General features: G+C 43.8%; 1 long non-coding RNA gene across 2 annotated transcripts in view; it reads left to right on the top strand.

Annotated features, from left to right (window-relative positions):
* Positions 1-22648, top strand: part of LOC137477818 (uncharacterized) — a 35675-nt gene extending 13027 nt beyond the window's left edge. For both annotated transcript variants that reach the window (XR_011001197.1, XR_011001196.1), the window contains exons 5-6: positions 13667-13868; positions 21390-22648. This is a non-coding gene — a long non-coding RNA (uncharacterized lncRNA). The remainder of the gene's footprint in view (positions 1-13666; positions 13869-21389) is intronic.
* Positions 22649-26954: the final 4306 nt, after the last annotated feature.

Genomic DNA, 26954 nt, shown 5'->3' with positions numbered 1-26954 from the left:
AGAGTTTCAGATTTTTCCCTGAGAGACTATTCTTCATCTTCTGTCCCATGCAAGATTTGTCACTCAACATATATTACATACTGTAGTATGCCTACACATCTGTTAGTCAGCAACCTGCTAGACTAAGAGGACTAGAGATAATATAAGAACTTACTATAAGCCATAAAGATAATATAAGCACTCTGGTCCCTGAATTTAGAAAAAAACCAAGCAAATTCAACTAACCTCAAAATAAAAATAAGATTTTAAAAAAGGAAGAAGCTCCTGTAATATTCTTAAATTATTTCCTTTATTCCCTTTCCATTCCCTGCAATGAAATTCATGTTGAGAGATTATCCTGTACATAAAAAGGTAATGTCAATTAAGTAGTGGTCACTCACCCATGAACTGTATTTGGTTTTCTCTGTGTGAGAAAATTGGTTATATCAGCTTTTGTCCAACTAGAGAAAGGCAGGTATTGCAGCACTGACATGACTGCACTCTTATCAAAAAATCTGCTCTTTTCTATACAACATATGAGACCTTTTAATTAGTTATGCTTTGCTCAGACTGAATAGCTATTTCTCAAATTTCAGTGGAGAGCAGTGTGAACGTGTGCTGGGACTGGCTCAATTACCCAGTTATTCTCTTTCTCTGCTGTGCTAGAACCTATGAGACCCCAAAAGCAGTGGATTACTGACTATCAAAATGCTCTGTCCCAGGATGGGAAGCTTTGGTTCTGCAGCAGTGTCTGAAATATTTATGGAATCCCAGAAGGGTTTCGGTTGGAAGGGATTTAAAGCCCATCCAGCCCCACCTCTGCCATGTCAGGGACACCTCCCACTGTCCCAGGCTGCTCCAAGCCCCAGTGTCCAACCTGGCCTTGGGCAATGCCAGGGATCCAGGGGCAGCCACAGCTGCTCTGGGCACCCTGTGCCAAGGCCTGCCCACCCTCCCAGGGAACAATTCCTTCCCAATATCCCATCCTGGGAAGCCATTCCCTGTGTCCTGGAACTCCATCCCTTGGAAAGAGTCTCTCTCCATCTTTCCTGGCAGCTCCTTCAGGTATTGGAAAGCCACAATTAGGTCACCCTGAAAGTTCTTTTTTCCAGGCTGAACAATCCCTTTATTTGTTTGAAACAGGAGCCTTTGTAACAAGTCTGTGATTTCAGCAGGTTCCCAGAGAATAGTGAGGGGATTCTGTAGTTCGTATCTCAGCAAGAGAACGGGATCTTCCACCCAAGTGGGATGCTGAAGGTGGCTGTGGTACTACCAGCCTGTACAGCTTAGTTGATTTGAATATATCTGCATAATTGCTGAAACAATGCTAAAATTATGTTTTAAATAAGAGTTGAAGAAAACTAAGGTATTTATCCCTGTCCTGTGGAAAATGATGGCAGTGAAATCAGATTAAAAAAAAAAACCAAAAAACTGTTAGGAAAGGTTTTCATGGACAGGACATGGGAAGGAAAAGTCTCCATCCAGTATTTTGACTTAATTGAAAGGAAAGGTAATTCAGGGTTAGTTTTGCTAACAGCTGTCTAAGGTAGCAGATAATCTGTTGTAGGCCAAAGTGTCTGGGTGACAATAGCCAGAGTCACATTCCAGATCCTGGTACCTGCAGAATCTTGCCTCCTTTGGGCTGATTTCCAGCACTGCTTTCCTGCTGGGGACCTGCAGGAGGACTGGCTCATTTTCAGGACCATTGGATGCTTCCCTTGGAGTGGGTTTCCAGCCTTTGCCAGAGATATGAGGTGAGAAATCTGAGAGGGGGTCACTTGTCACTGTCCATGATCACCTGATGCCTGCCTTGAACCCAAGGCCTGATTGACAGTGTCACCAAACCCTCACATTGGAAAATGTGCTATTTAGACATCACAATTGGAGTATTACAATGTTTGTGGAGCAGCAGGTGTTCTTCAAAATCAAGGCCCAGGCTCCCAAGCAAGTGCACTACACCAGTGGCTGCTTTCTGTCCTTACTTCAGTGTGTTTCCACATGTTGAGAATGAGGTGACATTGCTGTGTCACAACTTGTCTACCTGCTGGCAAAGCAGGCTGGAGGCTTCTCAGCTCACGGCAGGGTTCATGCTCTGCTTTCCTTTGGCTGAGCATTAATATTTCACAAAACTTGAGCAAGTCTCAAGCAAAACAGCTGTTTTATCACAGCCCCATGCCCCATGTACAGACATTTATTCCTTCATTCTCCCAGCTGAAGGCTCTGCTCTTGTTTGCCTGTCACACTCACAGCCCTTTACAGAGACACCTGATGGTGTCCTGGCTGGAGCTGGTGAGGTTGTTACAGGGCTGAGTGCCACCCAGCCAAAACAGGTGTCCTCCTGCCACATCCTGTCACCTCCCAGGCACACTGTGCTAACAGATGTCATTAATCTTTGAGAAGCCCTCACATGGTGAGTGCCAGAGAAAAATCCTTTGAAAAAATTAATAATTTTCTCTTCAAAGCAGCACGCAGTAAATAAGTCATAGAGCAGCACTCTGGGGCTCTAGGAGGAGGAGGAGGAGAAAATATGGAATGGCTGCTTGTTCAGGGAGCATTGACTGTTTGGAGAGAGAGAAGAATCATAGAATCATTGGTTTGGGTTGGAAAGGACCCTAAAGCTCACCCAGTGCCACCCCATGCCATGACAGGGACACCTCCCACTGTCCCAGGCTGCTCCAAGCCCTGTCCAGCCTGGCCTTGGACACTTCCAGGGAACCAGGGGCAGCCACAGCTGCCCTGGGCACCCTGTGCCAGGGCCTCACCACATGCTGAGTAAAACATTTCTTCTTAACGTGTAATATAAACCACCTCTCTCTCATTTTAAAACTGCTTCCCCTTGTCAATAGTCACTATCTGCCCATGGTCCCTCTCCCTCCTTCTCATAAGCCCCTCTAGGTATAGGAAGGATCCTGTAGGACAAAATAAATATTCCTGTCATGAACTCTTCTGGATGGCAGACTTGCAGAAGGCAATGGCAAATTCTCATCCCACAAACAAGCTGAATCCCGGGATTTCCTAACTTTTGCAGGGTTTGGATTCACAGCCTTAATAATGCTCTTTCACCTGTGGGCTGTGTGCATTTGCTCTCCTTTGTGCTCTTCTGTTTCCATGATATGATTTTGGTGGAACCACACGAGAGAGCCTTTCTCTCTCCTGTGAGCCCTGGTGGAGCCACACTCATCATAAGTGGATGTGGGGTGGTTACTTTGGTTTGGATTTCAAGTGTTTATTCTCAGATCACCCCAGGTTGATGCCTGGGCAGAGCTGAGGAGCAGTTTTGTGAGACAAAGCACCATTCCCATGCAAAGCTGTCCTGGCAGTCCCACGCACACGCCGCGGGATGGTATTTCAAGCCTTTATAACTGAGGTAGTTCTTCACATCTAGTGGCTCAGACCCCCGTGGTCCAGGGACAAATGCAGCCCTTGGGGTGCTCCAGGGATGCAGAGCACTGGCCAGCTGCGGGAAGAGCCGGGCCAGCTGCAGGGCTCTGCTGCCGGCTGCCCGCTCTGGGGATCCTGCTCCTGCTGGAAGCAGCCGAACAGGCTGGTGAGCAAAAGGCTGCACTTGCAGTGCCCCTAAACCCCGGGAGAAGGTTGATATGTGTCCTGCAGCTGCAGCTCTGCTCTGTGCCAGAAACACTCTGGAGATGGAGCTGCTGGGTGAAGCTGCTGAGTGGAAGGCGAATGCACTCTGCACTCTGTGCTCCCTCCCCGCACTGCGGACGTGCTGCCACTGCTTCACCCCAAGTTCAGGGAGGGTTTCATCTTTTCCAGAGCCTCTCGATATCCTTGCCCTAGCTGTGTGTCTCACATTTTGAATCCCATCATTAATTGTGCTTTCCTTCCCACTGTAACAAATTAATCCTGATCTTCCCTGTCAGAAGCCATTTGTACCTGCTTTGGAACATTTCAGGCTGAAGAGTTTCTGCCCACTGAGACTGGCCCCGGCTAATCACATTCCACGCAGAGGAATTTGGATTTGCATCAGAAAGCAGCACTCCTCTGTTTGCACCACTAAGCCCCAAAGAAGAGGTTGAGATGTCTCTTCCAGAGAAGCAGATTCTGAAATATCTCCCTTGTAAATGTTGGCTTTGCTGAGCAAGTGCACAGGTAAAAGAGAGGTGAGTGAAATGTCAGGTGTGCTGCAGGTTTGTAAGTACCTACTCTTACACTAAGTGTACTTACTCAGTGCTGTTACAGACCTAAAGGTTCACTGGCATCACTCACTTGCAGCTGCAGAACTCTCCAGTGCTTCAGGCATGTTTTAATAATTTAGAAACCACATGGGTTTACTGTGTTAAGGTAAATTTTAAGATTGATTGTCCTTCACAGTAAGCAGCAAGCTAAAGTTTGCCCCAGTAACTCTTTGGCTTACACATATATCGATGTCCACCAAACTGAGAAATCAGTACATGCATTTATTAATACTCTCACTGTGTGAAGTCACAAGCTTGGAGCTGTTCTGCTACAGGATTTTAGTAGTAAAATGGATTTTACCTAGTCTGAGATCTAGAAGAAAGGTACTCTTTGCCTTCTGAGATGCAATCAATATATTTCCCTTGCTTTATCTGCAGGAATCATTATGCATTTTTCCTTTTCAGTCACCTGACTAATTACAGCTCTGTCTTCCCCTCTTGTATTGTTAATCTCTTTGGAATTGAAAACAAGGCTGAATAATATCACTTGATTATTTTTGGCCCTCGGTGTGGCAGGACTCTGCTGCAGAAAGAAACTCCTCCCATTTGCTCTCAGTTATATTTATTGACTTGAGAAGGAAAGCCAGAGCAGTAGGGTCACATCTCCTTTAAGCCAGGCATGCTCGTCATGCAAAGAGAGAAAAAGTGACATTTGGTGTCATTTGGTTTGTCTGTGAAATGACTTGAACAATATTCACTGCTGTCTGCAGTCATTTAGACTGGCAGTACTACAAGGGTGATGTAATTTTGAGTGTCTGTGAGATACCACTCTGGTGCCTGAGAATGCTGCACAAAAGCTGGGCTTTAACATTGTCTCTCTTATTAACTACTTCTTAAGTTTTTAGCATCCTGTAAGCAAGACTTGAAAAGAGAGATCAGGAGGAAGCACTTTGGGAAGGCTCCTCAGAAGGTGACTGCAGAATGTGGGAGCACTTGTTGCTGCTCTTAGGATTAAAGAACTCATTAAAAGCTGGCAGGGAAAAAGCAGATAGCTTTCCCAGTTAAAAAAAAAAAACACACCAAAAAAAACCAAAATAAAAATAACAAAAGAGGATTAGGAAATAAAGCTGGAGTGGTGTAATAAACAGATTTCAAAAGCATAAACTTTAATAAGATTATTTTAAGTGCTCTGTGTGAAAACACAAGGGTGGCCAGCAGAGGAGTGTTTATGTGTTGGGGAGTGAGTGGAGAGAGAGAAATGAGAAATTAGGATCATCTTCTCTGTGTAACTCTCATTGCCTTTCATCTTTAACATCCAGCTTTTCCATAATGTATGAGTACCTACTGGATACTTTTAAAATATCCTGTATTATGTCCCTATTAGAAAAAAGATAAACTTGTACTATAAATCCACTGAAATAAAAGCCCAAAACCACCACCACCACCACCACCAAAAACCATAGAAAAAGAGGGAGCTGCAGCCTTCTGCCTCACTGCAGTGACCACCTCTGGGCAGCACAAATGCAGTGATTCTGAATTCTCCTGGTTGCGTCATCCTAGCTTGAAAGTGAGACAGATACATGTTAATGAAGGACATTTTCCATGCTGGAAAGTTATCATTTGCCTAAATTAGTAACCTTATAACAAGAGAGAATTAATAGAAGCATATCTTGCATATCTCAGTGAGACTGGGATGGGGCTTCTGCCCGTGGCAGAGCACTCAGAGCTGATAGCTCTGAATGGGGAAGGATCATTTAATGATCCCTTTCTCCTCAGAACAGGCCCAGAGGAAAGGGAAGCATCTCAAAACCCTGGTGATTGTTCACCTCTTAAGGAAGGTCACTGAGCCCTGTGCTCACTTTAATAGAGCTTTAATGTGGTGGCTGAAAAAAAAGCTCAGCTTGTGTGCCAGGGCACAGGGACAAATATAATGAGATGCAGCTCAAGCTTTGGGGTTTTCTGCTTGGAGTAATTTGTCCTCACAATGAGCTGGGATGGCACAGGTTTCATTTCTGCCACCAGTGCCACCTAACAGTTCCTTCTGCATACACAGTTTCCTTCTGACTCTTGGTATCTTCTTCAACTGAGCGGGGAAAAACTAGAGGAAAGGTGATGGTAGGCTTCTGTGTAGGAATTTAGTGGTTTGTGTGCTCTTTCATCTGTTCTTTAAACATTAGTGACTGCAGGGAGTTAAAGCAGGAGAAGTGTGAAAATGTGTAGGGTTTCACAGGCTGCTGCATGTGCCAGAGTCTGGTGAAACAGTCCTCCTCAGTCTTTTTAGAGCTGGATGGCAGAAAGGAAAATGGTGCAAAACCCAGGTTTTGGCCAAAGCTGTATTGCCTGTAAGAGGGCATGTGTCACCAAGATACTGCTTGTTCTTTTTCCTCAGTGTCTTCAGAGCAGCCAATTCCTGAACCTTTACTGTCAATAGAATTCTCCTTGTAGGAATTTAAGAAGAGATTGTGGCTGCCCCATCCCTGGAAGTGTCCAAGGCCAGATTGGATGGGGTTTGGAGCAACTTGGGATAGTGTCCATGCTAGGGGGTGGAATTAGATGATCATTAATGTCCCTTCCTACCCAAACCTGTGATTCAGTGATTCTATGAACTACAGTAATATCCCAGTTTTTCTTTTCCTCCTTTCCCTTTACACCTTTTTGCTGAGATATAGCACATTAAAAACCATTTAGCCATGCAAGAGGCTCTTCTGCCTTTCCAGATTGACACCAGCAATGCTTGGGCATCATTTAGCCTGTGTTCAGTGCTGCTGAAGCTACAGCTGGAATTAAGTCTTTCACAAATTTCTTTAGTAACTCTTACTGAATGTTGAGGAAAGTGGCAGAGTGAAATTGGACAAGTTCAGAAGAGCTCCTTCAGCCCATATTATGTCTTTGTCCTTATGAAATAGCTATTAGAGCTGATGTGTTGACAGCTGTTGAGCTGAACTTGCTGGTAATTAGACATCTCTGCTCTAGTGGTGCCCCAAAACACACAAGGAGCTTCATTCCTTTTAGCAAATTATATGAAAGGCAGCTTTTGGTGATTGCCAATTACCCTGGGCTCTTTGAGGTGTAATTATGTGACATTTCTGACTCATTGTCACATCTCATAGTACAGATGATGGATAAAATAGTGGAAGGAGAGAAAGTGCTTACTACAGACTGGTGGTAGCACAAGATCACCTACAATTTTCAGGCTGCTGTCTGAGGCTGTAATACAGCTTTTTCCCCCAACCCTTGAAGTCTGGGACTGCCTTTCTTATCTGCAGTGCCTTGCTCATTGATTTGAAAGGTGTCCTGAGTAACACCTGTGTGACCCTACTGAATTAAGTCCTCCTCCACCAGAACCGTCTGCATCCACTTTCTAGAAGAATCAAAAAAGTGCCTTTTATTGCTTTAAGCACCAGGTAAAGGGATTTTGTTAGATGTTACAGCATCTTACACAGCCAGCTAGTCCCACTCCTAGCTAACCTCAGGCCATTCTCATGCTCGGGGTTGCTCAGGAAAAAGCCAGCAGGATTTTCCCTCTCACCCATCCACCTTTCCAGTGTGAGGGGTGTCCTTTCTCATGGCTCTACTTCTGTGTTTTATACCTATGAGATATTTTGTTTCATTTCTACTCAGATTTGTGTTTCAGAATTTGGTGACTGGCATTTAACTGCAGAGATTTTTACCACATTAAACACCCAGATTACAGCCAAGACCACTCAGCTAAATAGTCCTCAAATCAGTGTCAAGAAAATGGCAAACCCACTCCTTCCCTCCCTGAGTGAACTCTTTGGAATCAAATGTTGGTCCAGGGCCCGGTAGACTGGTACCCAAATAATAAAGCAGAGCAAGAGATGTTATTCTTGGAGAGAAATAAAAGTCAGGCTCCTGGACAGCAGTGCATTACCAGGACAGCTGAGCAGAGTGTCTCTAGTGCAACCCCTTGCAGCCTTTGCCATTAACTGAGGGATGGCGGAGGCAGGAGGGATTTTAGGACCACGGCAGGAAATCTCCTTTTTTGTTTCACCAAGATACATGTTGATACCAAATTATTTTCTTTCACTTTGACACGGCGCAGACTAAAGGAAGATTTTAGTAATGCTCTTACATGGGTAAACAGGCAGAAAATTTCTGAGGAAACAACCCATAGAGAAAGTAATTTCTGTTCAGGCAGTGTCTATAAAGTCATTGCATAATTAGCTGGATTATTCTCCCAGGTTTGTTTTATTTCTTTACAGGAAGATAAATTGTCTAGTTATGCCACGAGCAGCCCCTCATAACTCACATTAGCCAGGAAAGGCTTTAATTTCCCTCCTGGCTCCCTTAATGTTCTCTGTCCTGCTTCGTTCCCACGTTACAGCCCAGTCATTAGTTCCCAGAACTCTCCTCAGACTGGTGTCCTCACTCATTTGCTTTGCTCTTGGCTTCTTTTCTGTGGCAGCAGCCTCTGCAAAGGCCCAGCAATCCTGCTCCAGCAGCCAGGCAGCCAGGAGGGCTGGTGGATCCCCACCTTTGCAAGTGCCTGGGCTCATCCATCAGAGGCAGGAATGAGAGCAGGATTAAGTGTGTTGTGAAAAAGCCTGAGCTGGGCTCCCCCAGCTCTACCCTGCTCATTAAATATCAGAGTAAACAGATGGTACTCATTTCACCAGGAGTGACAAAGGAGAGAACTTCAATATTACAATATATTCAAACCTTTTTTTGCATTCCATTCACTGTTCTTTTTAGCTTTTGTTAGTATTAACATTTAATTACAACCAATTAGGTAGTTCCTCTCTTATGTTTCTTTTCCTGGCACTTTCTAAACCCTCAATTGTTTAGAAGTTAAATATTTGTTCTCCTGGGGAGGTTATGAACTTAGGAACAGTGTCAAAAATCAATTATAATTTTTCATCCTTAACATGACTTAAACATTGAAGATCAACCACAGCCTTCAGCTGTCAGATTTATCTGCCCTCTACATTCAGGGTGGCACCAGAGACACTGACTTCTACATTCAAATTAGAGGAGCCAGCACTTAAAATTTGCTTCTTTGGATCCTTTTGAGGTTTAGAACTAGATAATCTTTTAAGTCCCTCCCTGTGACATTCACATTCTCCGGACAGAGAGACGTAATTCTGTCTCTCAGGAGAAGCACAGAGAGAAGAAGAGAAAACAATCTTTATCTCTGCTCCTTTGTTTTCCCCATGTGGAATGTGGTGTGGAGATTGTTTACCTGCAGTGATTGCTGGGTTGGATTCTGGTGAAGGTTGTTTGGGTTCAGTGACCAATGGATCCAGCTGTGGCTCGGGCTCTCAGCAGAGTCAGGAGTTTGTTAGTTAGATAGGTAAGTAAGAAGTATGTATGTAGGATAGGATAGTATCTCTTTAAATAGTATATTAATGTCATATAGTATAGTTTTAATAAAGCTATCCTTCAGCCTTCTGATCTGGAGACAGACATCATCATTCCTTCCCTGAATCCGGGGCTTGCTGCTTTTTACTGTAGCTCCCAACCCAAACAATTCTATGATTCTATGGGTCTGTGTTAGGGTAAATAATTGAGAGAGTACCTGAGTTACTTGGTGTCCAGCCAGCATAAAATCTGGATTTTGAAAGTGCCAGTTCTAGAATGGGAAGGGTAAATTATATTTACCATTTTCCTAATAGCTGTGTTTTAGTGTTTCCCCACACTCATTCACAGCTCAGCATGCTCCAGTTAGTGCTGAGGGAAGTGTAATGACAAACTGGTTGTTATTAGATTCTTCCTTGATGATGCTTCCTTGGTATCAGTATAGCAGCAACAAGGACAAATCTGGCTCAGTGGGAGAGAGAAGGAAAATTGCCTTACCCAGAGCATATCTGTGGTAATGCAGAATTCAAAGAACTGGGGAAGTATTTCTCTTCCTCCTTTCGTCAAGGTAAAAAATGTTTCCCTTTATTTGTGACGCTTCGGTTAAATAATGCGTGCATTAACATTTATCTTCTCCATTTATTTACACAAAACAGGCTGCAGCTCACTGTCTAATACATTCAGGGGTTTTGTGTCACAACCTGAGTTCTTGCTGGGCTTTTGGCAGGGAGACATTTTACAGTACGTGGCAAAACCACAAATCCCACACAGCCAGAGCTTTTGTATCACCTAAACTGCCCAGATTGTTTTGTGTCATTTCTTTGCATGATGTGTTTGCCTTTTAGCAGCTAAAGACACAACCCCTGTTCAGTCTTCCCTGCAAAGCCAGAGTCCAGGGGCAATAATGCTCACAAACCTGAGACCAAGCCTTCTTAGAAGGCTTTTTAAAAACTGTTTCAACACCTCACTATTGCATAAGGATACCAGGAAAACCTCTTCTCACTTTTCCAACATGATGACTGTTTTTTTAATCCATCAGAGGAAAAGTATGATTGACATCATATGGGAGAAAGCCTTGTGTGTGCATCTCCAATGTGTGACAGCTCATCTATCTGACTTCAGTTTGAATTGCTGTTCAGATTGCTCCATGTTTTGTCCTCATTGAAAACAATCTTGCTGGTTAGAATAAAGCACATATCTTTAAAACACCACTTTATTTTAGCATAGGCAATAGCTGAAAATACTTTCACTTTTTACCACATTCAGAGTTTATTTCATGTCGTTTTTCTCATGTAGGTGGTTAAGGGTGGGTTATATTCTTTTAATGGGTATATAATTATATAATTACATTCTGAAATGATGCACTGGCAGTCATTTCTTCTACTTCACAGACAGCAAAGAGCAGGATCTGAGCTAAGCCACAGGGAGTCAGAAAAGGGGACTTCTTTAGGGCACTTAGGTTCTACAGAAAGAGGCAACTGGTGGTGTATTTTACTCAGTACAGTTGCTGCAGAAAGGTTTCCCTCCTCATGAAGGGAAATGCTTTTCATTGGTGTGAAATCTGGGGAGAGCAGAGTGAAGGGAAAAGGCTGGTAACTGAGGAGAGGGAAGAAACAGTAAATAGGAATGAGGGGGGACGGAAATGAGATAATAAGGGAAGCCACAGTCACAAAGAGCATGGGTAGACCAGGACCAGAGGCTGGGCTGCAGTGAAGCTGGGCCAGGCTTTGGGGACTGCCTGTTCAGGGCAGCAGCCCAGTGCCCCAGCTCCCCTTGCCTGTGCTGAGCCAAGGATTTCACACAGACATCTCCAAGGAACATCAGCACAGGCTACGGAACCAGCCCCAAGGGGAGCAGGGGAGGGAATGAATCTCACCTTCCAAGCAGAATAATGCAGTGCAGGTTTGGTTTACCTTGGTCCTGAGGATTTGGCCTCTTTGAGCAGCTATCAAATACATAAGATTTATTCTTTTTTTTTTTGTCATTTTCTGTAAGCAGTAAGATATTTTTGTGAAGGAAATGGAAAAGACCTCTCTGCAAGCAATTTTTTTTTTTACATGTTGTGACATCATTTAAAAAAACATTGTGTTCTCATGGTTTGTTTTCTACAAAAACAAAAAATAGCAAGTCACAGCACTTGGCAACTACTGGCTGTCAGGGTTTGGTGACGCCAGCAGGAGCTGCAGCAGATGGAGAGTTGCAAACATTCTGGAAGCTTGGACGGATGGATTTGCTGGAGCTTGAGAAAGCAGCGCTGCAAAAATGCTCCTACGTCCTCAAGTGTGAGCTTTCTTAATAAATAACACTTTCAGGGGAAAAGAAGTTGGGATATGACAGTGCTTTTGGGAGCAAGCCAGCTCCCTCCCTATACAGCAAGCTGCTCTGTGGAATGTGGCTCTCTGTGAAGCAGATGCAAAGGCAGCAGAAAAAGCTTGCTTACAGTGAAGTGAAGTGTCGCCACAGGCCCCCAGCTGGGTAATAATTAGCATTGACTCTATGATTGCAGAAGGCTGATCAATTGCTTTATTATATCATCCTATACTATATTATTCTATACTTATTAGGAAACTCAGTAACCCTTAGAGGCAGTCCAATCCAGCTTTGACCTAACTGGTCAATCCATCCAAACATCATCCAGTGTCCAATTAAGAAATCACCCTTTGGTAAACAAATCTCCATGACACATTTCACATGTGCACAACAGCAGGTGCAGCAAGTGGAGATAAGAATTGCTTCTCATCCTTTTCTCTGATCTTCCCACAGCCTTCCCAAGGAAAATGCCTGGGAAAGTCTGTGCCTGCTCTCTGTGGCCAGAGAGCTGCTGCCACAGGGAAAGAGGGTGTTTGCTTGTTGTCTTGCTTTGGGAATCATAATCATCACAGAAACGTGGAGTTTGGAGCTGGATAAGCATCAAGAATGACAAATCTGAGGATATACAAGCAGAAGCACCAGCATAGTCAAGAAATGTGCATTTTTTGCCCCTTTAATACCACTGCTCTGTGCTGGTGAATTCAGGGCTACCACAGAGGCCTCGCTGTACCAATGCTTGTCAAGGTGTAACCACAGACCCCTGCTGCCTCAGAGGGATGGCACTGAAGGGTGACATGAATGTTGGCGAATTACCATGTCAAAGCCTCAGAAGTCTCTAGAAACCACTCCTGTTTAAGGTGTTCCTCTAGTGCCATCCTGACTTCCTGGAAAGGTGACTGTCACCTCTGTGAGATCAGAAGCACCATGAATGTGTCACAGATAGCAGAATGAGGAGGTTGCTGTTACTTTACCAAAACCACCCAAAATATGCAGGATTTACAGACAGTTCTCTCTGGAGAGCCGTGTCTGAGCATGAAACATGACTCTGCTCTGTAGACCCATAAAGAGCAAAACCCAAAATCCAAGGTGATTTTTGGAGCTGCTGAGGGTGACTTGCTGACCTGGAATGGGACAAGATGCAGGACTAAGGGAGATGGACAGGTCAAACCACTGGATCTGCAGCATTCCATGCAGAGTCCTCTATCACAAGGAAGCACAGAGGTCCCCCAGTCCTGGACTTTGGAAGCAGAAACAATGAGCAAAAAGTGCTGAGATTCAACCAAGCTGGGAATCCATGAGATCCACACTGGACTCATTGTCAGTGGGTGATGGCAAGAGAAATTCTCTAATACATGCATGGGAACTAGGCTGGTTGTCTCCTGTGCTGTGCAGCCTCCTGGTTCATCTTTTTAGGAGCATAAATCAGTGAAAAGACAGAGTGAAAAAGTTACAGGAAGGTAAATCAGAGCTGAGAAATACCTAATTTTTCAGTAATGCCCTGATGGACGTGATGGAAGCCCTTAAAACCCCATCATTAATGAAGCTTTTCTCCCACATGCAAGCTCTTTGTTTCTCTGTGTCTGGAACAGGTGGTTTTCACATGCAGCAAAATTTGTCTCCCCCTCTCCTCCATATCCTAATTTCCTCACCCAGCAGGGTTCTGACTCTGTGAGGAAAATGGAATTCCTTGTGCTGCTTACCCAGCCAGCAGCCACAGAGGCTGTGTGAGGATACACAGATTTAGCCAGTCAGTGATTTCTCTTTCAAGGTCCAGTCATAGCAATTAATTTCTTTTTATGTGTAATTTTGGTGTTATTGCCTAAAACTTGGAGTTGAAATTCAACTGAATAAAATAAATATTTGTATCATCATTATTAATGGCAATTATTGCTGCTTATGCAAAGTTGCTGTTTGTTTTCTGATAGAAAATTTCTCCATGATGTTGTCATAAAACAAGCCACGATCCCACATGTGTTTCAGTTCCCACAGGCACCAGTGACAACGGGCAAAGCTCTGCTGCTTGGGTGTTCCTGTTTCTGGAGCCAATCTGGAAAAGAGAATTTGCAGAGAACCAAGAAACCAGATCCAGGACCTGGGGAGAGCCAGGAATAATCCTCCTTTTGTAAGGTTAGTTTTATCATGGGGCAGGGAAGGCCAGCCCTGCTGAGTCCCTCTGGGGGGAATATGGACATTTTAGTGAGCACAGTGCTCATTTATTTTCATTTTCTCAAGATGTATTGATGGGAGTCTTGTTACTGACCTGTTCCATCAGTCTGTATTGCAGAGAAGAAGAAATAATTACATGCTTTAAAGAAGCCTGCATATAGAACCAATATCTATGTACGTATATAATGTACACATTCTGCCTTTTCATCCACTTGGAAAGATTAGTCCCTTTTTTACTGAAGGAAATAAAAGTTTAGGCATGATCTGTCATGAGCTGCTGTGGGTGAATGGGATTGTGGTCCTCCTGTGGAGGAGCAGTGAAAGACTTGACAGCTCATTATTACAGATTTGTGCTGAGCACTGGCCGGGGTGGGTAGGGCTTGATTGGATCTTGAAGCAGAAACGCTGCAGGTGAGCTGGCTTGATGTGTCAGAGCCACAGTGCATTATGCTGCCAGGACCTGTGGCTCCTTTGGGCCTTTCTCTGCCGTTCTAAACTCTTTAAAGGGTGCCCGTGAAAGGCAGAGTGCTGGGGGAGGGCTGTGCTGTGACTCTCCATGAGAAACACTTGGATTAGTGACCTGGGGGAGGCCAGGAAGTGAATGTTGTGAGTGACAACAAACTGGAGGGGTTTTGCATGCTTGAAGGTTCTCAGGAGCTGAGTGATAAAGCCCTGAGTAGCCTGGTCTTGCCTCAGAGGTGGCCTCACCTCGAGCAGCAGCTTGGACTGGCTCCAGTCCTCCTGTGACCTGTTCTCCAGGTACAGAGCTCCTGCCTTTTTCAAAAGCTACTCAAACTTCAGCTGTTCTCCCAGGGGTTGGTGCTTTTGTAAGAAGAGCAGCAGAGTGATCTTTGGTACTGAAATCGGGAGTGAGTTGTAAAGAAGGAGCACTAAAGGCTTTGTTTGTCTGACATGGGATGCCAAGGCACAGCATTTGGAAAGGGAGTCTCCCCAGGAGACAGGCTGAACCCAAAATATGCCTGGGTCCTCACCAGGCACCTTTCCCACTCGCATCTGAAGCTGACATGGCTAAGATGGCATTTTTTATTCTGGCCAGATTTATGTTCCCACAGTCAGAAGCTTTTCTTAGAGAAGTTTCTGCATCCTGCCCTATGAGGTCTGTAGCTGAATTTCTGATGCATAGTGCAGCCTTGCTCTTCAGGGTTGCAAAGACAGGGTTTGACAAGCAGCAGGACCAAGACAGCAGGAGGAATGAGAGTCAGATTCAGCACACCAACATTTGATAGAGTGTTTGTTGTCCAGGGAAGGGAACGGAGCTGGGGAAGGGGCTGGAGCCCCAGGAGCGGCTGAGGGAGCTGGGAAGGGGCTCAGCCTGGAGAAAAGGAGGCTCAGGGGGACCTTGTGGCTCTGCACAGCTCCTGACAGGAGGGGACAGCCAGGGGGGGTCGGGCTCTGCTGCCAGGGAACAGGGACAGGACAGGGGGAAACGGCCTCAAGCTGTGCCAGGGGAGGCTCAGCTTGGACAGCAGCAGGAATTTCTGCATGGAAAGGGTGCTCAGGCCTTGGCAGGGGCTGCCCAGGGAGCTTTGGAGTGCCCATCCCTGGAGGTGTCCAAGGAAGGGCTGGAGGTGGCACTCAGTGCTCTGGGTGGGCACTGGGCACAGCTGGGACTTGGTGATCCTGGAGGGCTTTTCCAACCTCAGTGATTCTGGGATTTTGTGATTTAACCTAAGACTTGGAAATCCATGGAGTATGAACCTTGCAATTTTCTCATCATTCTGTTCTTTATTTTGATAACTTCTCTAGCTTTTTCTAAGGAGTTTTTCTAATTAAGATCCATCCTCTGGCTGCTTTCACTTCTCTTCTAGTTTCTTCTTCTATTAGGCATTCTTGTTTTTATTAGATGTTTTCTAAATGTGCAGGTGGTGTCTAGTGGTAGCAATGAGTTAGAGCAGCAGCAAGATCTCAATTGCTGGTTTAGTTCTAAAATACTCAGTTTATATACATTCTTCAATGACAGAGAAGAGCTGCTCTGCCTTGGTTTTGAGCAATGATCATCATCCACTCTGTCCTCAGAGCTTCAACTGATGTGAATCCCTGATATTTATCAGGTTATTGCTCTCAACTGGGTTCTTTCCAAGACAAAGGAGTGGTAACCTGGCCAAGGCCAGAGCTCCCCTGACCTGTCTCTAATGGCAGCTGAGTGTAGGGTCTGTAGAGGGGTACTGGGAAAATCCCTGATGCACAGATCTGGGGAAACATCTGCCTGGGGGCTGCTGCCTTCTGCTCTGAAAAGAGAATGAATTATTACCTGAAGCAAAGAGAGCTTGTGAGACATGGAATTTCAGAGTCATTAAACTGTAAAAGATCTCCAGAATCACTAAGTCCAAGCAGCACCATCACCCTGTTCACCACTAACCCATGTCCCCAGGTGCCATATCCACAAGTTTTTTGAACACTGCCAGAGATGGTGACACCACCACTGCTTTGGGCAGCCTGTGATAAGGATTTACAACCCTTTCCAGGAAGAAATTAATCCTGATGTCCAGCCTCAACCTCCTCTGGCACGGCTTGAGGCCACTTCCTTTCTTAAACAGGACTGGCCTGGGCCTGAGCCTGGGGTCACCACTGCTGACCAGCTGGGAAATAGAGCACAAAAAAACCTCTCAAGGCTTGGGTATGTGTCCAGGTTTCTCTTGAGTCACGATAAAGGCTTTGAGTCCACTTATATGAATTTTAAAAATATTTTTTTCCTATTCCTGGTGAATTTGCACTGAATGGACTCCATTGACAAATGTGTTCTCCCTTTGCTGTTGCACTGCTTTTGGTGGATAAAAACAAGTTGTCCCCTATGACTGGGTTGATTTTTATGTCACCTGAAGGATTTTCTCTCCATGACTTTTCTGTGCTGGCTTCTGCTGTGCTGTTAATGTGTCTGCACTGCCCTTGGGATGAGGGGACAGAGCACGTGTTCCGTAGAAACACTGAACCCCAGAGTGTTTTGGGTGGAAAGGGACTTTAGGCTCATCTTGTTCCACTCCCCTGCTCAGGGCAGGGACACCTTCCACTATACCAGGTAGCTTCAACCAGGCCTTGGCTTAATGGAGTTTTAATGAATTTGAGTTCCTCGTTTATATGGAAATTTCATTTACATCTTAAAGAACTGTGGCGTTTATCAGCACTGTGTGTTCATGCATGGATAGAACAGACCAAGAGAACTTTTGGAAGATGCCCTCTTTATTTATTTTGTGTTCAATCCTAATGAGCAATCATCTGATTTTTCTCTTGTTCATTACTTTATCTGTCTCATATAGAGGATGGTGGCTGCTTTTAAAATGTAACAAATTCACAAGCAATTAGGGCAAAGACATATCAATGAAAACAATGTTTTCCTGGGCTAAAAATGAGTTACAGTGCAACCCAAAAACCACCAGAGAGTGGAAAGTGTTGACAGCATGATTTTTGAATGCTCTCCTCCAAACAATTATAAAATCTGATTTATTTCGACTGCTGAGTGTGGCAGGACTGTCTGCAAGTGGCAGAACTGCAAGAAAAAGGAGCTTCTAAAAATGCTGATATTAGTTGCAGGCAGTAATTAGGAGAACAGTGAACTCTTGGGCAGAAAACAAAAGCCTGGCACATCCATCATTTCACACTTCTTTGGTGAGGTGCTAATGAGATTTGAACACTACACAGGACTGGATGTGGCCCCTGCACTCAGTCAGACAAACACTTCAGGAGTGTTTGTACAGTGGCTACTTTGATTGTCTGCAATATCAGTTACTCCTTTAATAATGCAGCTTTGTGTTTATTGTGCTGGAGAGCAAACCTGCTTCTGCATGCAGAATCTTCCCTCTTGCTGCCTCTCCTGCCAGCAGGCCAACTTACCTGGTGCAGCTACACCACCGCCCACCTGCTGTGGGCTGTGGAGCTGTTTTCTTAATTGCAACAAAATCATTTACGCCAAATAATGCCACATTACAACAGCATAATTTAATTTGCAGCTGTTCATTATATTTCCATTACCCTTCAGCTCTGGCACCCTCCCAGGGAAGGACCCATGAGGAGCAGGTGAGACAGTTTCCTGGAGGGATAAAATTGCACTCCACACAGCCCAGTGCCAGGTCTTTCCCGTGGCAGAATTCTGGCATAATCACATTCACTTGTGTCATGCAGAAAGATAATAATAGTGAGCATTTTCTTCCTAGACTTTCAAATCAAGATTACAGTTTCTTGCTATTTTAACTTAATCATGTTCTATTATCAAAAATAAGAGGCTTTAAGATGCATTACACATGTTGTTGACGTTTGAACATTGGAGCTTTTATCTTAAAACCTGTACTGAATTGTGCACTACATTAATAGATGGCAAGGCTAGAGGAAGTTCAGGCTGCCTCACAATTATTCTCTAATGAACACAGGAATGAAACTTGTGAGCATTTGGCTTTTTGTAGTAGTTTGAATTTAATGTATATGGTTTAAGGCATTTACTCCAATATGACTTAAGGTATTAACAAGCAGAATACAGTTTATTAACCATTCTACTGTTTGTCTGGAAGTATTTATAGTAAACTTTTACAATTAATCAAAAGCAGACATTGTAAAAACAAAAAATCTGATTTATTGCCAAGCTCATAAATGTCAAGGGTACTGTTATGCAGGCTTTGTATTACTTCAGTTGCAACTTTAAAGAACATTTTAAGTGATTGGAAAAAGGAAGTTTATTAAAGTCTCAGCAGGTCTTCTCTGCACTCTGCTGTTATTAATGTAAATCATTGCATCGTGTGACAGAGGAACAACATGGCAGGAGAAGTTTTTAATCAGGTTTTCTCTGTGACTACCAGTACATCCAGGAAGGATGCAGAGCACAGAGCACTGTGTTTCCTTTGGCAAACAAAAGCAAGGAGATCTCAGAAGAGAGAAAGGAGAGTGCAAACAAGCCAGGGTGGCTTTAATTGGTGAAGTTTTTTTGGGTCACAGCTTAGCAGTCTGTGAAGTCTGTAAGGAAATTGAACTCTCTCACCTCTTTGCCAGTGTCTGTAGTTGGCTTTCTTCAGTCCAAGATGCTGTGTTGAGGCAAAGTTGATTTGTGTGCCTTTCTTGGGCAGCACAATTTCATCCCGTTAGCTACCGACCCCAGGGAAAGTCTGCTGGGAAAGTGAAATCATTCTGTGGCATGATCTGAACTTGGGCTCTGGCTGGTAGATGCTGGTTACTGCTGCCATGGTGGGTACACACCCGGGGGGGACTCAAACTCAGCCACAGCAGAGCCCCTGGCTCTGCCTCAGCTTCTCCCTGGTTCATTTTAATGTTTGATAGGTGTAGGTGAGGGCTGGCATCTGCTTTGCGAATTGCTTGGACACTGGTGGGTTAAAAATGTCACCGAATAAAAGGACATTGGTTTGTTGTGAGTATGAGCTTAATGAAGTGATAGAGAAAAAAGCAGAAAGAAGGGAACAAGTTTTCCTGCGTTTTTGTGGCTGTGACTTAAACAGGGATGATCAGTGATAGATATAGGATAGGGAAGTACTGCAATAGCTCCTCTCTGGATAGTTTGAAAACATCTTTGAAACTCTGTAAACTCCACTTGTGTCAGAGTTGTGTATAGAGGATCCTCTTTCAGAGTCAAGTATGGGTTGATGAGTCCTTGAGGTTGGTTTTAGTCCAGCTGTTGCATGAAATAGAAAGTAAGGTAAGAAGGTAAGCTAAGACAAATAGCTAAGGAAGAAAGAAGAAATATTTAGAATAAAGACAAAGCTATAATATCATAGAATGTTTGGTGTTGGAAGGGGTCTTAGAGACCATCCAGTCCCACCTCCTGCCATGGGCAGGGACATCTTCCTCTATCCCAGGATGCTCCAAGCTGTCCAGCCTGGCCTTGGGCACTTCAGGGATCCAGGGGCAGCCACAGCTGCTCTGGGCCTGCCCACCCTCAAACCTCTCCCTAAAATCCCACCTACTCTTACTCTCTTTCACGTGTTTGATGTCTATATTAATGTGTGTTATTCTGCTTTGGAAAGCTCCTGATGGTTTGCATTGGAGCATTAAACAGAGTAATCTTCATTGACTGAGAAGCTTTATCACTGAGCAGTGCTGGCTAACCCTGAGAAGTGTTTACTCCTGGGCAGTGCAGGGAACTCAAATTAGTGTGAGCAGGACACATGTAAAAATTACACAATTCAGAGCACTCTTTCCACTGATTAATCCATTAGGAAAAGCTTCTTTTGGATCAGAGAAGTGAAATGGCTATTTCACAGAGATTTTGCCTCTTGCAGAAAAAATTCTGGCAAATGATATGTGCATTTTCTTCTGATATTGCCATGAGGGGTGTGCAAGTGATGTCTGACTTCTGCACACCAGGGAACTCCTCCTACTTGTTATAGATACTTACTATAATATTGGCTTTTTGCAAATATTAAAATGGATGCTATATGTATAATGTTAAATTAACTTTTTTATAAAAATATAGTTTTAAATTCTGTTGTTAATTAAGCTTAGACATGGTAGTGAAATAGCTGATATAAGTATGCTTGTACTAAAATGCCTGCTTGGTTGGGATAACATCCAATGAAGATATGATGAGGATCCCTGCTATTGATATGCCAGTTATGGACACACACTGTCAGTAGAAAGTATGGGCCAAAGCCCAAAAACTGGAGGTGGTAAGAATGGACTAAAACCACAAGCAAGGAATCTGCATGCTCTGAAAAGGCAGACTGAGGAGGAGCCATGCTAAACAATTCTTGGAACATGTAAACTAGTTTGGGAAAAAGTTTTAATATGCATAATTATTTATGAAAAAGCAACAGACTGATGCAGTGGAAATGGTATATAAAGGGTGTTTCCAAAATAGCAGGTGTGCTCTTGGTGGAATGCCAAGCACCCGGCTGTTAAACTCTTTGCTTTATTGTCTTTGTCTCCTGCTGTCCTTTATTAAACTTTTAAATTTTTACAGGACAGTGAACCTTGCTTTTCACATACAGCAGCTCCAGGGCCTCACCAAATGTGTGTCTGACAGAGCAAGCCTTGCTTCAACCAAGAGGCTTTCACCTTTCCCAAGCACACACAGAGCACTGCTTACAAAGCAGCACTGCCTGAGACTTAAATCTAACCAGTCCTGTGGATCAGATCCATTCCTGGGACACCACTTGGTCGTTTCTGTAATTGGTGAACGCCCTTTGCAGAGTTTGACTTGCCTTGGAGTGATGCTTAATCAGCAGGCAGGGATTTGATTGTGACTTTCAGCAGGGCCAGCCCACATCCAGCTCACTGGCCTGTACAGTCAGGGTTTTGGTCTCCAAAGGGAAAGGTATGAACACGTTTGGTTTCAGCCTGGAAAAAATAATGTCCTCAAAATTCTGCCTTTTAAAGGTGATATTTGGAAGACTTAATTGCTACTCCAAAATGAAATCATAGAATGGTTGAGGTTAGAAGGGAACTTAAATAAATATCTCCTAGTTCCAAATTCCCCTGCCAAGACCACAGCTCCAGCCCTTCCCTCTTTGATTTCTGCTCCTACAGGGAAATACACCTCAGCTGAATTGTCCTTGGTATTTCTCTTGTGGTGAGAGGGTTTGAAATGGCTGACTGGACCCAAGCTGGGACAAAATTTGGCTTTCAGTCCCTCAGAAAGTCTGCAACATTTCATTCAGCATCTGCTTTCATGAGAATTGACCTCAGCTTTGGCGTGAGGTTGGACAGGGGATGTCACACCTAACCCAAGCTGTCTGCCAGGTCCCTCCTGCCTCTTCCCTGTAAAGCTGCTCAGCACAGCCAAATTGCCCACAAAACAAGGAGACAGCTGGGATACAGAGCTGGAGAAAATGGCTCTGGTTGTCTGAGGTGCTCTGCAATATTTGTCACCTGTGGATAAGCAGCAATCAACTAAACTCACAATAAGCTGTAAGTGCTCTAAATGTCATAATGAGCTCAGGCACTGAAATCTGAATGCCATTTGTGTTGCCCTTTGATAATAATTTGTGATTGCCACTCAAGGAGGCAATCATGTATCCAGCACAGCTAAAAATGAGATGCATAACCCTGGCTTTCCATTCCAGCCTGAGCTGCTGTGAAGTGCACTAAAAGCATCTTTGACTGCATTTGTGTTCACATGTTTCACACCCATGTCATGTACTGCAAGAGAAAGGAACCTTAAACAACAATTTATCTGGGGGAAAGGGGTTTAGATTGCAGGTATTCTTTGCAGAACATTACACATAATGTTCTAGCTCATGATATATATGCTAGGATGTTAAAAACATCTGGTCCCTTTCCTGCCCCTCCTCATATGTTTGGAAGATCCTGCTAATCCAGCTCTTTTATGTTAAATACCTTTCTGGGAGTTGTTTTGTTCTTTTTTTTTTTTTTTTCTTCTTCCTTTTTTACTTATTTATTGCTGACTGTTGAAGTGGTTGGCTTCATTTTCAGACTGTAACACTTTTTGTTTACCTTCTGCCTCTTGACAGAAATTTTTTTTTAATATTTTCTTATCTTCAGAATTTCATGAAAGGATGCCCAGCTGCGAGACTCTTTTTTGTTGCTTTTTCTCCCTGTGTTTAAATGCCAGTTTAATCACAAATGTATTCTAAAACCGTGTTTAATGTATTGCAAAACCCTTTTTGATAGTGCTGTACTTCAGTACCTGTTTTGATGTACTTGTGCAGGGCTGTGCTCGGTGTTACAGAATGAGGAGGCTGTGAAGAGGAAGGGGCTGCCCAAGCAACAGCAGAAAACTGTTGGCAAGGCTAAAGCATCTCCAGAGGGAGCAGGCTGCAGGGAATGTGGGACTGTGCCACTGATCTGGTGCCTCTCTGAGAGGTCAGTGTGGGCACCTGTCCCCCGTGTCAGGGGGGAGGCTTTGGGGCCCTGGTTCACCTGAAGGAAATATCAGCAGAAAGGTAAATCCCACCTGATGCTGAAATGTTCCCAGGGAGTGAAAAAGGTGATTCTGAATCCCTGAGTGTGATGAATTCCTCTCCCAGGAGGAGGGCAGACAGCTGAGCATTTCCTCTGCTCATGGCAGTACAGATCTGTGCCCCATGCCCTGACACGTGGCAGAAAATATCCCAAAAGGATTTGGAGACACAGCATGAGCTGGGCTCCAGAGGAGTGACACCTCTACTCTTTGCATTTGAGCAAGAAGGCTTGGTAGCTCATTGCAACCATCTCAAAAAGTCCACTCCAATCTTTGAAAGAACACCTTTGCTCACCATATTTGCCAGTTTCTCATTTTTAGCAGGACTGGGTTTAGGTATTTTAATCACAGATTTTTTGCCTAAAAAGCAGTGACTGCACGACATATTCAGCAAAAAAGAAATTCTCTGTGAAAATAAGACACTAATCTTTGAGACAGAAATCTCTTCCCAGTTCCTGCATGGAGCAAACCTCACTTCACACTTTCTGGATTTTGCAAAGAGCCTTAGAAAAACACCTGTGTTCAGCAAGGGTGTATAAACCATGCATCAAATCTTGTAATTATAAGTCACATACATCTGAACATTTGCTGTGATTGCTCTTAAATATCTTGTATATATTTCCTGAAATTTGAGACATGGCTCAGCAAGCCAGATAAATGTAGAAAATACAGCTTGGGTAGTAAATATGATCATTTTCTAATGAACTTTGTGGGCTTTGCAACCAGCAAACCTCCAGAGAGACTGAATAAAGTGATTCCATCTGGTACTGGAAGAGAAGGATGCTGCAGTTAGGAGCTTCTGAAAGTAAGCTTGGAACTGCTTTTGTCCAGAGGCTTGGAAAATATGAGATTCACAGAAGATACACCAAGTATCTTTTATTAAACCAAGTGATGCATTGTAGCTGGAAAAAGTAGATGAGGTTTGGGTTGTGCTGTGTCTTCAACAGATAAAACACAAGCCAACCTCAAACAGAAAGAGAAAAAATGGATAGAAAAAGGTTAACTAATTCTTGGAATAGGAGGAAGCTGTTACCAGGGGCAGAGGTGACTTGTCTCTGAGTAAAGTGGAATGGAGAGGTGTCATTAGGGGCTAAAGAGAGAAGTTTATACTATTAGAAACCTTAGTCAGTGTTAATCAGATTTTCAAATAATGTGTTTTTTATAGAAAAAATAATTTGAAAAACCCCAACCTTTGAAAGAGTTTCTAGGAATGAAGAATCAAAGTATGAGAGAAATAGCCCCTGGCACACTTAGCACATCCCTGGGAATCTAAATACTGAAGGAGTTAGAGCAGAAACTCAAATATTTGTCTTTCATATGCCATACAAATGTACCTTTTATGCATTTTAAAGGGGTTATTAACTTAATCTATTGTTTTAAAGAAAATGTGCTGTGAAAACTCAGGATTACAGGGAGCATCCATCCCAGAAGAAAATATTACTGAGGGAAAAAAAAAATTAAATAATAACAACAACTATTTGCTTTTTTCTTTCAATACTACCATGCTGTGTAATAACACTGGGTCTTCCTAGAACCTGGGAAGGAGAGGGGAAGCACAGCAGGGACACCCTCCACTATCCCAGGTTGCCTCAAGTTCCATCCAGCCTGGCCTTGGGCACTGCCAGGGATCCAGGGGCAGCCACAGCTGCTCTGGGCACCCTGTGCCAGGGCCTGCCCACCCTCCCAGGGAACAATTCCTAATTCCCAATATCCCATCCAGCCCTGCCCTCTGGCAATGGAAGCCATTCCCTGTGTCCTGGCACTCCCACCCTTGTCCCCAGTCCCTCTCCAGCTCTCCTGGAGCCTCTTTAGGCTCTGAGCTCTCCCTGGAGCCTTCTCCTCTCCGGGTGAGCACCCCCAGCTCTCCCAGCCTGGCTCCAGTCCTGGAGCAGCTCCTGTCTCTGCTGTGGTCCAGCCCCACCAGTGCCTGTTTCTGCCTCACTACAAGCTTTGACAAATCACTTCAGTTTGGAATTGATTCTTCTGGGCTTGGGCTTGGACTGATCACTGACTGTGGGGCTGCTGCGCAGCTGCCCTGATCAGCCCCAAGAAATACAGCTTGCTAGAGTTCATACTTCGGAGGTTTTCACCCCAAAAGACTTAATTTATTCACCAAGCAAGCAATACATGGCTGGTAAGTAAAAAAGTAAAAATTATGATTTACAATGCAATGTCCAATAGTCTCAGTGGTCTCAAGTTGCACCAGGAAAGGGTCAGTTTGGATATTAGGCAAAATTTCTTCACTGAAAGAGTGAACCCTCCCCAAAAAAAAAAAATCAAACCAATAATCTCTCTTAATTTCTATCAATCATCCTGTCATCAGCATTTAGTTTTTCACTGTAGAATCCTTTCCTCCTTCCCTCTTAGGATTTAAATTGATTTGTCTCTACACAAAGTAGCCCTTTTTTACCTTCTTTTTTTTCCTGTTAAAATAAATACAGCAGTCATAGGAATTGTATTTGTTTGATGTAATTCTGCTGGAGGCTGGAGTTATGAATTATCAAATACTTAGTCTGAATCAACAGGAGAAGAAGACTGAGATATATTAGGAAGAGTTAATTGTGTTTTCACTGTTGGTCTCAAATCCAGGCCTCTGTATGGGACATCCTGGGAACTGGTGCTCTAAAATATCTGGATGTCACAGAGATCCTTAATGTTTTACTTTCTTTTCCAGTTTTCTTCTTTCCAGTCTGGCTTTGAATCTACAGTGAACACTGCAGTGGGGTAATTGAAACACACTATTGAACTGTCACTGTGTCTTCTCTTTATGGAAACTTTTACATTTCTGGCTGTCCTTCTAAAATGGTGAATTCTGCTTTGGTACTGAGTTTTAAGATACAGAGCTCATTTTAGTGTGTCCTCATCATGCTAGAAATCCATGTAAATCGTTACAATCTTGACATTTGTGTGTAAGGTCTGTATCCTATAAACTATTAATGAAACATCTAAGGACTGGAATATATAAACTGGAGATTTAACTGGACTTTAAGATCTTTTGATTAAAAATACATGTCAGGATGAAATATTAATAAATCTGTGTATGTCCTGGTGATCAGATTGCCTGAGTGTCCAGAGAAGCTCTTGGATTATGTTTATGTGGTAGATGCTCATTACCTCTGAAAATTAAAGCCCAGCATCAGCAAAATACACAAGAGCAGTAACAGTGAAGTGTTAATGCAGGAGACTGGGGCAGTTTGCAGTATTATGGGATGTATTTCCACAAAATAATAAGCTAAATTTACTCTCTGGCTGTTCTTTCCAGGTTATCCCTCAAATGTTCTCCTTGCTTGAATTTGTTATTTAATTCTTGTTCTGGTGGTGAAGGAACACCTGACAGTGCTATTGAGTGGACTGACCTGGGTGGTCCCTCATGCTGAGAACCTCTGGCTCAGTTTGAGTTTTATTTCTGTTTTCCCATAGCCCAAACTATGGTAGGAAGATCAAAAATAGTGGAAAGCAAAACTCCTGTGCTGGAAGACTCACAGATGAAACAGAAAAACCTCTGAGTCTGCTGCAGATATTTGAGAATAATTAAGCTTGACAGAAGAGGAGAAAGGGATGAGGGGAGAAAGTAACAGGGTGCAGGAGATCCAAATATTTTGGTCAATTTTATAAATATCTGTGTCTATGACATGTTTTTGGGTTTTTTTTTTTGTCAGTTTTCCTCCTCTATGTAGAATGTATGTTCCAATGTAAAATGGGTTATATTTCCAACTGGGAAGGTGTGAAAAATCTCTCGGACCTGAGGGAAGGGCTGGAGCTATATCAGGGGAGGTTTAGGGTGGATTTCAGGGAAAGGTTATTCCCCCAGAGGGTGCTGGCACTGCCCAGGCTCCCCAGGGAATAGGCACAGCCCCGAGGCTGCCAGAGCTCCAGGAGGGTTTGGACAACATTCCCAGGGATGTCCAGGGTGGGATTGTTGGGGTGTCTGGGCAGAGACAAGAGCTGGATTTATGATCCTTGTGGGTCCCTCCCAGCTCAGGATATTCCATGATTCTCTAATTCTGTGGGATTCATAACACACAAAGACCCCCACCTCCCCCTTTTTCTCCTCCAAGTCATTTCCTTAGTATTAGACAATCCCATTGTCTGCAGGGACTGTGGATCCTCCTTCACTCCTTATTTCAGTCCTGTTCCTGGCTGGAGCTCTCCTGTCTCTAGGGCTTGGAATG

This window comes from Anomalospiza imberbis, chromosome 8 (assembly GCF_031753505.1).
Source record: "Anomalospiza imberbis isolate Cuckoo-Finch-1a 21T00152 chromosome 8, ASM3175350v1, whole genome shotgun sequence".
Lineage (NCBI taxonomy): Eukaryota > Metazoa > Chordata > Aves > Passeriformes > Viduidae > Anomalospiza > Anomalospiza imberbis.
This window is presented reverse-complemented; position numbering and strand designations above follow the sequence as displayed.